The sequence below is a fragment of the Macrotis lagotis genome, chromosome 8 (genome assembly GCF_037893015.1).
Source record: "Macrotis lagotis isolate mMagLag1 chromosome 8, bilby.v1.9.chrom.fasta, whole genome shotgun sequence".
Classification (NCBI taxonomy): domain Eukaryota; kingdom Metazoa; phylum Chordata; class Mammalia; order Peramelemorphia; family Peramelidae; genus Macrotis; species Macrotis lagotis.
Window position 1 is genome coordinate 11184369 of NC_133665.1, and position 19194 is coordinate 11203562.

General features: G+C 36.0%; 1 long non-coding RNA gene and 1 pseudogene across 1 annotated transcript in view; one reads left to right on the forward strand and one right to left on the reverse strand.

Moving 5' to 3' along the window:
- LOC141495244 (uncharacterized) overlaps positions 1–19194 on the forward strand; it is a 170417-nt gene that overhangs the window by 64995 nt on the left and 86228 nt on the right. The gene's annotated exons all lie outside the window — the stretch shown is intronic.
- LOC141494706 (ribulose-phosphate 3-epimerase-like) lies at positions 14283–14969 on the reverse strand (annotated as a pseudogene).

Here is a 19194-nt window from a genome sequence, read left to right on the forward strand (position 1 = left end):
AGGCTCACTCATTCCCCCTCGCCTCCCCTCTTTCCACTCCTTTGTAAACGCTTTTTCTTGACTCTTATGTGAAATTTCTTAGCTTCTTCTTCATTTCCTTTCCCTTACTACCAGTACTTTCCTTGATCACCCATTGGCTCCATCTTTTTATTATATTATACCACTATATTCTGCTCTTTCCTGTATCCTGTCTATATATACTCCTTCTAACAGCTCTTATAAATGAGGAAGTTCATATGTTTTATCAATATCTTCTTCCCATGCAGAAATACAAACAGTTCAATATCATTAAGTTCCTCATAGTTAATCCTTCTCTTACACCCCCTCTCTGGTTCACCAGAGTCCTGTACTTGGAGATCAAACTTTCTGTTTAGCTCTGGTTGTTTCAATAAGAATGTTTGAAAGTCCCCATTTTCATGAAAAGTACATCTTTCCCCTGAAAGAGGATGTTCAGTTTTGCTGGGTAGTTTATTATCGGTTGTAAACCAAGATATTTTGCCTTTTGGAATATTGTATTCCAGTCCCTACAGCTGTTAATGTAGATGCTGCCAGATCCTGTGTAATCCTGACTATGGAGCCTTGGTAGTTGAATTTTTTTCTGTCAGCTTTTAGAATTTTCTCTTTGATTTGGGAGTTTTGGAATCTGGTTATAATATTCCTGGAAGTTTTTCTTTTGGGATCTCTTTCAGGAAGTGACCAGTGAATTCCCTCAATTTCTATTTTATCCTCTGCTTCTAGGATCTCAGGGCAATCTCTAGGCTCTTCGCCTAATCATGGCTTTCAGATAGCCCAATAATTTTAAAATTATTTCTTCTGGATCTGTTTTTGAGGTCGATTATTTTTCCAATGAGATAGTTTATATTTTATTCTAATTTTTGGCCTTTTTGGAAGAATTTTATTTCTTCCTGATATCTTGCAAAGTCATCAGCTTCCTTTAGTTCTATTTGTCATTTGAAGGAGTTATTTTCTTCAGAGAGCTTTTTTATCCCATTTTTCAACTGGCCAATTCTGCTTTCTGAGGTGTTCTCATTTGCCTTTTGTTTTGCTTTTTCCATTTGGCCTAAACTGGTTTTTAACATATTATTTTCTTCAGTGTTTTTTTGTATTTCTTTCATCAAACTATTGATTTGGTTTTCATGATTTATCTGCATTGCTCCCATTTCTCCTCCCAATTTTTCCTCTACCTCCCTTAATTGTTTTGCAAAGTATTTTCTGAGCTCATCCACAGTCTGAGACCATTTTCTGTTTCTCTTGGAGGTTTTGGATATGGAAACTTCAATTTTGTCATCATCTGAGTATGTGTTTTGATCCTCCATGGGACTAAAGTAACTCTCTATGGCCAGATTCTTCTTTTACTGTTGTTTACTCATTTCCTCAACCCAACACTAATTTGCAGCACTTCCAAGGCTTTGGAGTTGTTTTTTTTTGTTACACCCCACTGGGACCTTCATTCCTCCAAGGTCTTATGCTCTCTTGCCTGTACTTTGATATGTAGATGACCCCCCCCTCACTTCCCTCTGCCCTGGAGCTGTAAGGAGGAGTCCTGCTTGTCTACTTAGTATGGATGCCCAAACTGCAACCTGTAACTGAGTGTGGGCTAGCAGCAGAGTTCTGTCCCAAGGGAGAGCAGGGAAATTTCTGCAGTCTTCCTTGACTGCTTACTGTCTGTGGGCTGTACTCTGGAGTTGCAGGCTGGTTTCTCCAGATTCTAGCTGCAAATACTGTGGTGATGCTCCTCTCCCCACCCCTTCAAGCTGCTTCAGGGCTGTGCTGTGACGGGTGGGGGCACTTTTTCCAATCCCCGGTCTCCTTAAAACACACCTTTCCTGTAGAACTTCTAAGTTATCTTGGACTGGGAAAATGTATTGCTCAGTCTTTCTGTGGGCTCTTTCCCCTCTAAATTTTGACTAGAGTCATAATTTGTTGGCTTTTGGGGTTTTGGGGGGGGAAAGAGTTCCTGGGAAATGTTGACTTCATACCACCATCTTGGCTCCACCCCTAATTGATCTCCAGTATGAATGGGTCTGCAATTATTACCAGGCTGCTACTTGCTGTTTAGCTTTAGACATTCATTTTGGTAGTGAGCTGCCTGGTTGTGCTGCTTCTTTTACTTTTTTGGGTTTGTGGCTGTGTGATTGCTTGCACCCCATTAACGCACTAGATAAAAGAGGGAATGCATTAGATGAAAGAGACCCACTTTTTTATGCTGGGTTAGTGTTTCTCACTTGTCTCTATTCAGCATTCCTCTTTTTGTTTGTTTGTTTTTAATTCTACCCCAAGGGCTTTTTATGGTCAAAGTCTCTAAGAGATATTTAATGCCCATTAAATAAAACATCTTTTAGGGAACTTATTATTGCTCAAAGACAACAACAGTTTTATGTATTTTTAACATGTATAAAGAAAGCAATCTCCCCCCACCCCTAATTTCAACCTTTTTTCTGCTGTTGTCTATTTTTTTTTCACCAGGAGGATGAGCTCTGGTCAATACAAAAAAAAAAAACCAGGTGATCTTGGGTAGAAGCACTGCCTTTTAGGACATAACTCCCCACCCCCAACCAGGCCCTTAGCATGATTCCTCCCTTCCAGCCTATCCAGAATGAGAACTGGACCATAAGTAAAATGGAAAGAATTTGAATAAATAATGCACTATCCTTTCAATGTGAAAATTATGCTTTTGGTTCATAATTAACACCATGCTTTGAGAGAGGTTAAGTCATGGTTGTTTGCAATAAAGGTCTATTTGCCAGCCAGTACTCGTATAACATAATTGTGACCTTGTCCTGAAAACTACTGTGGGGACTTCCAGACAAGATGGTGGAGAGAAGACAGGCACAGTTCTAAAGTCTCCTGATCTCTTCCCCATCTATCACATGAAACAAACCTCTTAAAAGAAATCTGACTCAAAAAAATCCATAAAGAAAAGCCAAGAGAAAGAACATCTAACTGGGGATTTGTCTCCAGCAGGAGCTGTGGCTGAATGTGGGCAGGTGAGTCTGGGCCCAGAGGGAGGATCAGCCCTGATCAACCAGACTAGCAGCTGAATTAGAACTGGGGGTTTGAGGGCCCGAGAGCCAGACCTGCTGGATCAGAGGTGGGGCTGGACCTCAGGGGCGTGAGTCAGTGGGGGAGCAGAGGTGCTGGTGTTGGAGCTGTGACCCTGGAGATCCCGGACAGGGCTGGGGGGGGGGGTTGGAGCAGGGGAGCTGTGGACACCATCCCTGGGCTCCTCTGGTCTGAGTCCCATTATAACTCAGACTTCTCCCCTAACAAACAAATGCAAACTACTTCTGCCTCAGGCCCAGGTGTGTGAGCAGAAGAACCAGCCCAGCTGAGGAATAACCTCAGGCCAGGGTAAAGTCCACCATTGATTGAAGGCAAAAGAATTCAATAGCTCCAACTCCCCCCTTCAAGGAAAAGGAGAGGGCCTCAACCAAGGTCATACACACTCCAGAGAAAGCAACCAGCACCTCCTACTGGCCAGCCAGAGAAACCGCACTCAGAGTAAAGCCTTTAGTGATGCCAAGCCCCTGTGAACCAGCCCCTCCAAAACTCAGAGGTCTCAGCAAAATGCAGAAGGGTCAGCAGAAAGGTAGATCCATAGAAAAATTCTTGGAAGAGAAAGACACTAACTCAGAGAGACCTGGAACCTCTGAGGAGAATACAATCTGGTCTTCAGCACAGAAAGACTTCCTTGAAGAAATAAGGAAGGAGTTTAAAAATCAACTAGAAAATTTGGGGGAGACAATTAATACCTTGCAACAAGAAAACAAATCTCTCAGATTTTCAAATGGGCAAATGCAAAAAGAAATTAATTCTCTCATAACCTCAATTGGTCAAATGGAAAGCTCTTTCCAATTAGAAAAGTAGTTGCAAAAGGTTAACGAAGAAAACTCCTCCCCCCAAGAAAGAATGGAGTCTACAGAAACTAATGACTCCATGAGACAGCAAGAGTCAGTTAAACAAAATCAAAAAATAGAAAAAATAGAAGCAAATGTAAAATACCTCATCAACAAAACCACTGACCTCCAGAATATGTCGAGAAGGGGCAACCTGAATATTATAGGACTTCCTGAAAACATTGAAGAGAAAAAAAAGCCTGGACTTAATATTACAGGATCTAGTGATGGAAAACTGCCCTGATATCATGGAAGTGGAGGGCAAAGTAGTTATTGAAAGAGTACATCGATCCCCACCAGAAAAAGATACTAAAATGAAAACACCAAGGAATGTTGTGGCCAACCTCAAGAACTATGAGATAAAAGAGAAAATCCTGGAAGCAGCCAGAAAGAAACAATTTAAATATCAAGGAGCCACAGTAAGGATCATGCAGGACCTGGCTGTATCAACTTTAAGGGATCGAAGGGCCTGGAACGAGATATTTCAAAGAGCACGGGAGCTTGGAATGCAGCCAAGAATCTACTTTCCTGCAAAACTGAGCCTTCTCTTCCAGGGAAAAAGATGGACATTTAACTAAATGGAAGAATTCCAAAAAATTTCTGGTGAAAATACCAGAGCTAAACAGAAAATTTGGGCATCAAACAGGAGGGTTCAAGAGACACATGAAAAGATACAAAAAAGTGGGGGTGGTAAAAGAAAAAAAATTGCAATCCAGTAAATGGAAACTGGCTATATCCCAGCATGGGGGTAAAAAAAAGATTCTCATAAACCTTGAGAAATGTAACTCTAACAGAGAGAATGCAACTAGACAGAAATGATGGACATTCATGACCTACTCATGAAACTACTATCTAATGGGATATAACTGGCTTTAACCCCACTTGGGAGAAAGACTCTAATAACTCTAAAGAATATTGACTCGATTTGATAGAATATACAGAACTAAAAGGGACTGACACTTAGAATTTTCTATGACCTAGATAGAATGATCTAAAAAAAACACTACTGCCCTAAAAAGGGGGACAAGAAAGAGACAGGAGGAGGGAAGGGATTGAATAGGGTAAATCTCATTACACTAAGAGGTACAAAAAACCTATGGTAATAGTGGGGAAGAACGGAGCAGAGGAGAAACACCTGGAGCTTCTCCTCATCAGACTTGGCTTAAAGTCCACCTACACATACTCAGTTAACTTATAAAACATCTAGCCTTTCAAGTATTAAAAGGGGAAAAGGGGAGGGGGGATGGAGAAAGGGAAGGGGAATGGAGGAAATAAGGGGAAATAACAAAAGGAAGGGAAGGAAAAAGGGAAAATGGGAAAGGGGAAAGAAAGGGGAGGGCGTGATATAGGAGGGCAAATACACTGAAGGAGGTGTTTTTCGGAAACAAAAGACTGGGGAATATGGATAAATGGGGGGAGGGGGAAAATACAAACAGAGGGAAGATAGCATGGAGGGCAATAACGAATTAGGAATCATAACCTTGAATGTGAATGGGATGAACTCTCCCTTAAAAAGTAAGCAAATAGCAGAGTGGATTAAAAACCAGAATCCTACAATATGCTGCTTACAAGAAACTCATTTGAAGCAGAGAGATACATATAGAGTAAAGGTAAAAGGTTGGAGCAAAATATATTTTGCTTCAGCTGAAGTAAAAAGCAGGGGTAGCAATCCTTATCTCAGACAAAGCAGCAGCAAAAATAGATAGCATTAAAAGAGATAAGGAAGGAAACTTTATCCTCCTAAAAGGTACCATAGACAATAAAGTCATTTCAATATTGAATATATATGCACCCAGTGGGACAGCACCCAAATTCTTAGAGGGGAAGCTGAATGAATTACAGGAAGACATAGACAGCAAAACTCTACTAGTGGGAGACCTCAACCTCCCGCTATCAGATCTAGATAAATCAAATCATAAAACAAACAAGAAAGAAATTAGGGAGGTAAATAGATTATTAGAAAAATTAGATATGGTAGACTTATGGAGGAAACTGAATGGGGATAGAAAGGAATATACCTTTTTCTCTGCAGTACATGGAACTTATACAAAAATTGACCATGTACTAGGACATGAAAACCTAACGATCAACTGTAGAAAGGCAGAAATAGTGAATACATCTTTCTCAGATCACACTGCAATAAAAGTCATATGCAGTACTGGGCCAAGGAGATATAGACCCAGAACAAATTGGAAACTGAATAACCTCATTTTAAAAAATGAGTGGACCAAAAAACAAATTATAGAAAGAATTAACCATTTTATCCTAGATAATGATAATAATGAAACAACATACCAAAACCTATGGGATTCATTCAAAGTGACTCTCACGGGATATATTATAGCTTTAAATGCTTATATGAATAAATTGGAGAAAGAGGAAATTAATGAACTAAACATACAACTAAAAAAATTAGAGAAAGAACAAATCAAAAATCCCCAATTAAGTACCAAATTAGAAATTCTAAAAATTAAAGGAGAAATTAATAAAATTGAAAGCAAAAAAACTACTGAATTAATAAATAAAACCAAAAGTTGGTATTATGAAAAAACCAATAAAATTGATAAACCTCTGGTTAATTTAATAAAAAAAAGAAAGAAGAATACCAAATTGCTAGTATCATAAATGAAAAAGGTGAACTCACCACCAATGAGGAGGAATTTACAGTAATAATTCGAAATTATTTTGCCCAACTCTATGCCAATAAATTTGACAATCTAAGCGAAATGAATGAATATTTACAAAAATCTAAGTTGCCAGGTTAAATGAAGAAGAGATTAAATACCTAAACAACCCTATCTCTGAAAAAGAAATGCAAGAAGCCATTACTAAACTCCCTAAAAAAAAATCTCCAGGGCCTGATGGATTCACAAGTGAATTCTACCAAACATTTAAGGAAAAATTGGTTCCAATCCTATATAAACTCTTTGGAAAAATAGGGAAAGATGGAACTCTGCCTAACTCTCTCTATGAAACCAATATGGTACTGTTACCTAAACCAGGAAGAGTTAAAACAGAGAAAAAAATCATAGACCTATCTCCCTGATGAATATAAATGCAAAAATCCTAAATAAAATATTAGCAAAAGGATTACAACAAGTCATCACTAGGAAAATACATTATGATCAAGTAGGATATATTCCAGGAATACAGGGTTGGTTCAATATTAGGAAAACTGTTAGTATACTCAAATTATATCAACAACAAACCTATCAGAAATCATATGATCATATCAATAGATGCTGAGAATTCTTTTGACAAAATACAGCACCCATTCTTATTAAAAAAACACTAGAGAGTGTAGGAATAAATGGACTTTTGCTTAAAATAATTAGCTGTATCTATCTGAAACCATCAACAAGCATTATATTTAATGGGGAGAGGCTAGCGGCATTCCCAATAAGATCAGGGGTGAAACAAGGGTGCTCATTATCACCACTACTATTCAATATTGTATTAGAAATGTTAGCATCAGCAATTAGAGAAGAAAAAGAAATTAAAGGAATTAGAATTGGGAAGGAAGAGAGAAAACTCTCTTGCTTTGCAGGTGACATGATGCTCTACCTAGAGAATCCCAAGAAATCATCTAAAAAACTACTGGAAACAATTAGCAATTTTAGCAAAGTTGCAGGTTATAGAATAAACCCACATAAATGCTCAACTTTTCTATATATGTTTAGCAAGAAACAGCAGGAAGAGCTAGAAAGAGAAATCCCATTCAAAGTAACCTCAGACAATATAAAATATTTGGGAGGCTATTTGCCAAGACAGACTCAGAATCTTTTTGAAAACAATTATAAAACACTTCTCACACAAATTAAATTAGATTTAAACAACTGGGGAAATATCAACTGCTCATGGATAGGTAGGGCTAATATGATAAAAATGACAATTCTACTAAAACTAAACTATCTGTTTAGTCCCTACCAATCAAAATTCCAAAAAATTACTTTAATGAGTTAGAAAAAATTGTAAGCAAATTCATATGGAGAAATAAAACATCAAGAATTGACAGGAGCTTAATGAAAAAAAGTGCAAAAGAACGTAGCTTAGCCCTACCAGATCCAAAATTATATTATAAAGCATCAGTCATCAAAACTATTTGGTATTGGCTAAGAAATAGAGTGGTGGACCAGTGGAATGGACTAGGTGTAAAAGCAGGAGATGATTATAGCAATCTGCTGTTTGACAAACCCAAAGAGTCTGGCCATTGGGATAAAAACTCCCTCTTTGGTACAAATTGCTGGGAAAATTGGAAGCTAGTATGGAAAAAACATAGATTAGACCAACACCTCACACAATTTACCAAGATAAGATCCAAATGGTTACAGGACATAGACATAAAAAACAATACTATAAGCAAATTAGAAGATCAAGGACTAGTCTACCTGTCAGATCTATGGAAAGGGGAACAGTTTATGAGTAAGGAAGAGTTGGAGAACATCACCAAAAACCAATTAGATGATTTTGATTACATTAAATTAAAAAGCTTTTGCACAGATAAAACCAATGTAACCAAGATCAAAAGAAATGTAGTAAATTGGGAAACAATCTTTACAACTAATGATTCTGACAAAGGACTCATTTCTAAAATATACAGAGAACTGAGTCATATTTTTAAAACAAAAAAGCCATTCCCCAATTGTCAAATCGTCAAAGGATATGCAAAGCCTATTTACAGATGAGGACATCAAAGTAATCCATAGCCATATGAAAAAATGCTCTAAATCATTAATTATTAGAGAAATGCAAATTAAAGCTTCCCTGAGCTACCACCACATACCTCTCAGATTGGCCAGTATGACCAGGAAGGATAATGATCATTGTTGGAAGGGATGTGGGAAATCTGGGACACTATTACATTGTTGGTGGAGCTGTGAACTCATCCAACCCTTCTCGAGAACTATTTGGAACTATGCCCAAAGGGCAACAAAAATTTACATACCCTTTGACCCAGCTATACCACTACTGGGTCTATACCCTGAAGAGATGAGGGAAAAGGGTAAAAACATTACTTGTACAAAAATATTTATAGTAGCCCTGTTTGTGGTGGCAAATAATTGGAAATCCAGTAAATGTCCTTCAGTTGGGGAATGGCTTAGCAATGTATATGTATGTCATGGAACACTATTGTTCTATTAGAAACCAGGAGGGACAGGATTTCAGGGAAACCTGGAGGGATTTGCATGAACTGATGCTGAGTGAGATGAACAGAACCATAAAAACTCTGTACATCCTAACAGCAACTTGGGAGTGATGTTCAAGCTTGAAGGACTTGACCATTCTGTCAGTGCAACAATCAGGAACAATTTTGAGATGTCTGCAAAGGAGAGTACCATCCATATCCAGATAAGGAGCTGTAGAATTTGAACAAAGTACAAGGACTATTCCCTTTAATTTAGGAAAAAACCAGATAGCTTATTGTCTGATCTTGTTACCTCTTAGACTTCTCTTTAAGGGTATGTTTTCTCTTTCATCACACCCAATTTGGATCAAGGTGCAACATGGGAACAAAGTAAAGACTGACAGAGTGCATTCTGTGGGGGGGGGAGGGGGGAGGGAAGCAAGATTGGGGGGGGAATGTAAAACTCAAATAATATCTTTAATAAAAAATAAATTTAAATTTAAAAAAAAGAAAAATACTGTGTCACTCAAACATAAACGGGCAACTTGTTCAGCGTTGCATGTGCAGCCTCCCAAATTTTTTTAAAACAGATTTGTTCAGACCACTGGGAAATGGAAAAAAAAGCCCTCAAATTTCTTTCAAAAATTCTTGGAAATAAAGACAGCACAAGGATGAATTCTAAGCAGCCCTAAGAATACAGAAAATTCTGAGACAGATAATAATATTCAGTAAGGACATAGGGTTTTGCAAGCTTCTAAAGGAGAACAGCTGACAAAATATTTTACGGTCCCTAAAATGTCTGTAAAGCATTATAACAAAAAGAACAGTTTTTCCTTTGAAGAGATAGCTGTTGGAGAAAGAACTGTGGTTTAAATAAAACCATTTTGCATTTGAACTACCTTGGGTTTACACTTTTCTAGCCCTGAAAACTCTTGAAACCAACTGGCTTTTGATTTTTTTTATTCCTCTCACTTTTATTCTATGTTATTTCCAGGTCTGAAAAATTCAACAACTCAACTAATTGTTTTCAATGCTAACACTTGAGATGGGGGATGATGCCATTATAGTGAATGAGAAATGATTAGCAAATACTGATATATGGTAAGTTAGTTTTCCTGTCTTTGTTTGAGATTCTGGGTCCAATCAATGAGAAAACAGGCAATAGCCCAAAGACACTTCTGAGGATTTCCAGGGAAAGTTGTCAAATCAGCAGACTAGGCTGCTTAATTGTCATCACACAAAGGAGAACTACTTGGAAAAGCTCCACCTGAGACAGTTGAGTTCATCTGCAAATCTAGCAGGGATCTCCATCAATTGGGTACTAACTATGTAACCCAAATAGTACCAGATACAGTATGGATTTAGAGTGAGAGCAGAAGATACCTTTCTATGTTCAAAGCGTTTAGCTGAAGAAGGAAATGAATGAATAAATCAATGAATCAATCAATGAAAAGTCTTTATTAAATGTACCAAGAATTACTGATACAGGCATCAGAATGACAAATGTTTCTAAGGAATCTACAACTTATTTGGGGACATAAAACATAAATACTGTCCCAAAAAATCTTATTGAAGTGTTAAGCAATTGAAGCTTTGAAATCTTTTGTTAGAGAAATTTTAAACTTTATTCCCTTAAAACTGCACTAAATCTCTTAAGACTTGCTGGATGAGGAGTGATGTTTAGGAAGGAGGTACTTGGGTTTGGAAAGTTACAGAAATTATGAGTAGGGTAGTAATAGATTGATATTGTAGTAGTACTGGATTGATATGCTCTTTCTAGGAATACAAAGACTTAAAGAGTTGATAAAATTATGATTAAATTATGATTAAAAATTTAGAAAAGGGGAGGAATCAAGGAGGATACCCACCTCAGGCAGCAAAGTGGTTACAGTGCTGATTACTAGGACCCAGTCAAAGTTATAACAGATTACTGAGACAATTACAAATCAAGAAAGTGAAATTGCCAAAAGATTCATTTTGTGAAAGCCTTAAGATCTTTAAGGTCTGATTTATGATTTCCTTCAGGGAGGACAGTAGAATAGTTAAATGAATCACTGATGACTGTAAGCTTATATATAATGTTTGACTAAGGCAACCACTAATTAGGGCAACTGAAATGGCAGGCATTTCTGGTGGTGAAATGTTTCACTGGAGATTGGAAAGATGAGAAGAATTTGCATTAGTATATAGAATGATGGATTACAGGTTCACAGATTCTTTTTCAAATAGGATGGACCTTAGAAGTGGTCTATTCTAACACTTATTTTTTAGAGAAGTTAACTGAAGTTCAAATAGGGAAAGTGATTTTTTCAGTTATATAGATAGTAAATAACAGATTTCTGATTCTCTGAATTGCAGGGTTAGGTTCCATTTCTACTTTACCATGTTGTTTTCAAGGAGAATATTCCAGGTAGGAAAAGTCTTCTGAGCAGATGTTTGACAGTGAGAGTGAACACTAAAACCACAGTCTAAATAGAGGAAAGAGTTTTGCTGGGGAATGAGACATCATATTATAGAAGTAGTTTACTATGTTCATTTAAAATATTTTTAAAATAGATTGAACTATAGAATAGGTGCAAATAAAAGCACATGGAGGTCAATCAAAGACAACTCATAACAAACATTTATTATCCATTATGGAATTGATTAGATTTCCTGATGAGTGAGTTGAGGTTGTTGGACATTCATCTCAGTGGATTTTAAAAGAAAGATACTGTTTGTTAGTTTTATATAAAAGGTTTCCTGATGAACATAAATGAATACCTCAGAGGAAGAAGAATTTGTTTGCTCTATTTCAGTTCAAATAATGAAAGAGGACTGAATTCAAAGGGAAAATATTTTGATTTAATTACAAATTATTTATACAATATTTGGATCAATTACTAGTTGCATAAACAATGCATCTTTCAATTTTTTTCTTCTTTCTTCTCTTATTATTCTTCATCTTTACAGCAACCAACAAGATTTCCCAGAGTTCCTTAGAATCCTGGTGTTCTATGACGTATCAATTAGGATTCCATGATAATATTAATGCTAGTGATATTCTTCCTCTAAATTATTAAACATGAAGTTATGTCTATATTAAAATAGATTGAGTATGGTAAACCTACTTTAGGAAAGTGATTTAATGTTTTATATTATTGTATTAGAATATTTCTATTATTTTACTTCATCTCTGGTTTAATACATAACTTCACATCTTTCAGACCAGGCTTTGTGAGTTCTTTCAAAACTTTTTCATCTTTAAAATGTCCCATAATTGAATTATTTTAGAAGCATAAATAAATAATGGAGGTAAGGATGATTTTTTTAGTCTAATGTTTAGGGAGGGCAGACTAAAGACTTGCATACTTTATACACAAGACTTTAAAGGAAAAATAGTTCCATGTGTTATAATCAGAGGAAGTATGTTTTCCTCAAATATTTTTTTAACATGATAGTACAATTTAATTTTCAATAGATTGCTTTGTGAAGTTTTGTTTTCATTGTTTCATAATTTTCCTTTTCCTGTTTCTCAAAACACACAAAGTAAGCACGTCTTATTTAAAAAAAACACCCTACATACCTGATATGCTGCAAGCCTGTCCCATACCCTATTCAATCATTCATTCATTCATTCATTCAATCAACAAAATCAAGTGTTTACAGTTAATACACCTTAATGAAAGACATAAAAATTCACCTCAATCTGAGGATCGAGTACTGCTTTCTGGTCATTACAGTTACTGTTATCTAAATACTTGATTAAGCACAGTAGTTTTAAACTAACCTGTGATCATTCCCACCACCTTCTTTAGAAGAGAAAAGAACAAAGCCATGTTCAGGCCTCCTCTGGTTCAGGGCTGTGAAAGACCTTGGAAGAGGCCTGGGAGGTCCTGTCAACATCATACAAGTCACATTAGTTGACCCCAATTCCCTGCACAGGTACCACTGTCTGTTGCCTTCATTTAGCACTCTCTGCTTTATTTTCCTCAGCTGTAAAATGGGAACAGTAAGTGTTCTGCTTCCTTTTAAGAGTGTCAGATGAATTAAATCAGATGCAGGATGCAAGAAGTACCTGAATGCTCTGTAAGATGTAAGGATGCTCTAGGTCCATAGCTAAATGAAATCATTTCAAGTTAGTGCTAGCATAATCAAATTTTAAATTCTCTAAAGAAGTGGTCGATTAAAGTCATTTGGAATAGTGCCCACTAGTCTTTTCCTTGTGACTAGCTGGGCACGGTCCTCAAGAATGATATACTCTGCTCTTGTATCTTTGGACCCAGACACCTAAAGGCCCCTCTGAGGTCGGACTTCTGAACCTCTGATAAGGAGAAAGTGACAAGTCTGCTTCTGTCCAACAAGTATTGAACATATTTTGCTACATGCAGGAAATAGCCTAAAATAATTATTTTTTAATATATAAAAAATAGACTCTTGTAAACAGTATATTCCTCAGTCTTCTTATGGTTTAGTTCCAAAGTAGGCTACTGCAGAAAGTGAAAGAAAACAAAGGGGGAGGATCTGGGTAATTTGGTCAACTAGGAAAGCATCAAGTAGGATGCTTAGTCATATGAAAACATAGCCAAGATGAGCATAAAGGGAATGGCTGGGAGGGGGACCTGGAAGGGATAAAGAAACTTTAAAAGGAATCATCTCATTCCACTAAATGTATGGAGCTTGGATTTTTCTCCCAAAAACCCAATCCCAGTCACAAATTGTGGATGTAAAAAAAAGCACCTGGTGACACAAAAGGACAATTGTCTTTTTTTTCTAAAGCTACGGAACAATGCAATTTTTTTTATAATGATGCACAAATATTAAAGAGTCATCTAAGAGTAGCAGTATTACCCAGTTAGTCCTTTTTAGTTAGTAGCTGCTGTTTTTTCCTTCTTTTGCCTTTGAGTTACAAATTGGTTTTTTAACTCAGGACAAAGGCATTTACAAAAATCCAGTTTTCCAGTAAAATCAGTGTATTTTTTTTTTGCCACATGAAAATTTAATTCCCAACTCTTAAAAACCTAGTAGTTGTCCTATTCACCTATTTCCATTCTCAACATATCTGCACGTGTCAAAGTCAATGAAATGAAGACAAACTGCTCAAGATAGAGGTGCCACTTTCACAAGAGCAGCAGCAGCAGCAGCAGCAGCAGCAATAGCATAATTCTTGAGCTTGTGATCTTGTGCACCAGGTGAAAATGAGGCTGAGTAAGCTGGTGGAGGAGGAGGTGGAGGTGGAGGTGGAGGAGGAGGGGGATGAAGAGTCAAGCTGCCTGGGAAGTTCATCTGTCCAGGCAGCGTTTCTGAGCAGCTTCTGAACAAACATTTCTCAAGAGATTAATGACTGATCTGGGGTCTTCATTCCTCATGATGGCACTACCAGACACAATCATATTAGCCCCTGCCTCTGCACATTTGTGAATTGTGTCAGGACCTACTCCACCATCTACGTCAGTATCCAGAGAAGGGAACTGGGTCCTCAACCAATGAACCTTTGGTATCATGTCTTCCATGAACTTCTGACCTCCAAACCCAGGTTCTACTGTCATGACTAAAGCCATGTCTATCTGACTGGCCCATGGTGCCAAATATTCAACTGTTGTGTCAGGTTTAATAGCAAAACCAACTTTCATTCCATTTTCTCGAATATCTTTAATCAGAGCTCCAGGGTTCTCAGTAGCTTCTGGATGAAAGGTGTATTGATTTGCTCCTGCTACAGCCATTGGTTTTACCCACTGTTCTGGTCTAGCAACCATCATGTGCATGTCAAAGAAAGGGTCTTGGCCTAGCTGCTTTCAAAGGCTTTCTACCACAGGGTGCCCAAAGGTGATATTGAGAACAAAATGCCTGTCCATTACATCCAGGTGCAGATAGTCGGCCCCGGAATCCAGCATCCGGGTGCACTCGGCCCCCAGGCAGGCCAAGTCGCTGTTGAGGATGGAGGGGCTGATTTTGCAGCCTGATGCCATGGAGGGTGTGCGTGTCCCAGTGGATTCTGTCAAAGCCACGATGCCCCATCTGCTCCCTCCCTCCCTCTCCATTTTCCTCAGATATTAACTGAAATGTAATTTGGTTTTTTACTATCTTCATGTTTCCAAGGATTTCATGTGTAAAAGTTAAAAGAGACATATTAAGCTTCCTCTAGAGAGAGTAAGACTTCTCAGTAAGAGACATATAGGGCTTCTTCTAGAGAGAGTGAGACATACACTTCTCAGATCTGGATTTTTTTTTTCCTTTCTGAAGAAGAGTTTGTCATATACACACAGACTAAAAAAAGAAGAGGAAAAAAAGAGAAAACATAGAGATGAGGAAGGGGGGTGTACAACCTCTTCCCAACCATATAGAACACTTTAAGGACTGATAAGAATGACTTCTGAGGCCCTATCAGTAGTCTTCACAAAACTGGAAAACAGGGAAGGTGATAAATGTACCAAGAAGGGAAAAGATCCCAATTTTTAAAAAACAACTGAGATTAGTGATGGCAAACTCTAGAACTGTGAGCTTAACTTCCACTCCTGGCAAAATTCTAAAATGTATAGAAAGAAATTAAGCAGTAACAAGATAATGTTATATACCATAACCGAAATATTGTTTCAAGAATAGTGTTGAAGAAATAAATTTTTTGACTATTAGAAATACCCAAATTAACTATAAAGGACATATGAAGAAAGACATTTAAAAAAGGACATATTTACATCAAACAAAAAAACTGATGAATAGAATGTATAGAATAAATTTATATATAATCAAATCTATTTGTGTCTAATGGTAACCCAACTTTAGGGTGAGGTGGAAGGAAGAAAAATAAAAAAAATTTATCATAATTTTGCTGTACATTTGAAAGGAATAATAGCAAGTTGTACACAGCACATCTACAGTTACATATGCAAACATCTTTTTATTGTAATATATTATGGAAATGCTTATTTTATTCCATAAATTGAAAAATTAAATGTTTAAAAGAGATGGTTAAAATTATAAAATGTTATTGAAGGGATATTTAATTAAAAGGAGTGTAAAAGGATTGTTAGAAAATAGAGAGGAGTTATAAATAGTCATTATTTTATCATCAATAATTAATCATGGTGAGTTAAACTAATGCTCCTTTTCTTTTCAAAATGGGATGAAAAGGTGACATATGTAAATTTAGCTTATTGAAATCTTACCAAAATAGTTTATAAAAATTTTTTGTGCTACCTCTGGGTCTCAGATTTAGACAAATCTAATCATAAAGTAAACAAGAAGGAAGTTATGGAAAAAATAGATTTTTAGAAAACCTAGATATGATAGACTCATAGAGGAAATTGAATGGGGAGAAAAAGGAATATACTTTTTTTTCTGCAGTACATGGTTACACAAAAACTGACCATGTACTAGGGCATAAAAACTTAATGAACAATTGCAGAAAGGCATAAAAAAGTGAATTCATCTTTCTCAGATCATAATGCAATAAAAATCATATGTAATATTAGGCTAGGGAGATATAGACCCAGAACTAATTGGAAACTAAATAACCTCATTTAAAGAATGAGTTGATCAAGCAACAAATTATAGAAGTAATTAATTATTTCATCCTAGATAATGACGATAATGAAACAACATACCAAAACTTATGGGATACACTCAAGGTGGCTGTCAAGGGATATATTATATATTTATATGTTTACATGAATAAATTAGAGAAAGAAGAAATCAATGAAGTAAATATGCAACTGAAAAATTAGAGGAAGAACAGATTAAAATCCTCCAATTAAATACCAAATTAGAAATTCTAAAATTTAAAGGAGAAATTAATAAAATCCAAAGTAAGAAAACTTTTGAACTAATAAGTAAAACCAAGAGCTGGTTTTATGGGAAAAAAACAGTAAAATTGCTAAACCTCTGGTCAATTTGATTTAAAAAAAGAAAGAAGAAAGCCAAATTGCTAGTATCATAAATGAAAAAGGTGAACTGACCACCAATGAAGAGGAGATTAAAGTAATTATTTGGATTTATTTTGCCCAACTTTATGCCAATAAATTTGACAATCCAAGTGAAATAGATGCATATTTACAAAAATATGTTGCCCAGATAAAATGAAGAGAAAATTAAAAACCTAAATAACCCTATCTCAGAAAAAGAAATTCCACAAGCCATTATTGCACTCCCTAAGAGAAAATCTCCAGGACCATAAAGATTCACAAGTGAATTCTATCAAGCATTTAAGGAACAAATTGATTCCAATTCTGTATAAACTCTTTGGAAAAATAGGTGAAGACAGAACTCTGCCTAACTCTTTCTATGACACCAATATGGTGCTGATATCTAAAGTAGGAAGAGTTAAAAACAATAAAGAAAATTATAGACCTATCTCCCTGATGAATATAGATGCAAAAATCTTACATAAAATCTTAGCAAAATAATTACAACAAATTATCACTGGAATAATACATTATGATCGAGGAGGATTCATCCCAGGAATTCAGGGTTGGTTCAATATTAGGAAAACTGTTAGTATAATTAATTAATCAGTAACAAACCTATCAGAAATTATATGATTATATCAATGGATGCTGAAAAAGCTTTTGATAAAATACAGCTCCCATTCCTACTTAAAACACTAGAGAGTGTACGAATAAATGGATTGTTTCTCAGAATAATAAACATTATATCTAAAACCATCAACAAGCATTATATGCAACAGGGTTAGGTTAGAGGCATTCCCAATAAGATCGGGGTGAAACAAGGATGCCCATTACCACCATTCCTATTCAATATTGTCTTAGAAATATTAGCTTCTGTAATAAGAGAAGAAAAAGAAATTGAAGGAATTACAATTGGGAATGAAGAGACAAATCTCTCACTCTTTGCAGATGACATGATGGTATACCTAGAGAATCCCAAAACATCATCTAAAAAAACTACTAGAAATAATTAGCAACTTTAGCAAAGTCACATGGTATAAAATAAACCTTCACAAATCCTCAACATTTATATATATGACTAGCAAGATACAATAGAAAGAGTCAGAAAGAGAAATCCCATTCAAAGTGACCTTAGACAATATAAAATACCAGGGAGTCTAGCTGCCAAGGAAGATTCAAAAATTTTTGAAAACAATTATAAAACACTTCTCATGCAAATAAAATCAGATTTAAATAACTGGGCAAACATTGACTGCTCATGGATAGGTCGAGCTAATGTAATAAAAATGACAATTCTACCAGAACCAAACTACTTCTTTAGTGCCCTACCAATCAAAATTCCAAAATTTACTTTTAATGAGTTAGAAAAAATTGTGAGTAAATTCACATGGAGAAATAAAAGTCAATAATTTCCAGGGATTTAATGAAAAAATGTGCAAAAGAAGGTGGCTTAGCCTTTCCAGATCTAAAATTATATTATAAAGCATCAGTCATCAAAATTATTTGGTCTTGGCTCAGAAATAGAGTAGTGGACCAATGGAATAGACGAGGTGCAATAGCAGGAAATGATTATAGTAATCTGCTGCTTGATAAACCCAAAGAGTCCAGCTATTGTGATAAAAACTCTCTCCAATAAAAACTTTTGGGAAAATTGGAAGTTAGTATAGAAGAAACTTAGATTAGACCAACACCTCACACCCTATACCAAGATAAGATCCAAATGGATACAGGATTTAGATATAAAAAATAATATTATAAGCAAACTAGAAGATCCAGCAGTAGTTTACCTGCCAGATCTATGGAAAAGGAAGGAGTTTATGACCAAGGAAGAGATGGAGAACATCATTAAACACAAACTAGATAATTTTTATTACATTAAATTAAAAAGGTTTTGCACAAAGTAACTGAAAACAAGATCAAAAGAAATGTAGTAAATTGGGAAAAAAATTTTTACAAATATTTCTGACAAAGGATTCATTTCTAAAATATACAGAGATCCGAGTCAAATTTTCAAAAAAACAATTCATTTCCCAATTGACAGAAGATCAAAGGATATGCAAAGGCAATTTACAGATGAGGAAATTAAAGCAATCTATAGTCATATGAAAAATTGCTCTAAATCACAACTTATTAGAGAAATGCAAATTAAAGCATCTCTGAGATAGCACCTCACACCTCTCAGACTGGCTAATATGATCTGAAAGGACAATGATCAATGCTAGAAGGGATGTGGGAAACCTGGGGAACTAATGCATTGTTGGTGGAGCTGTGAACTCATCCAACCTTTCTG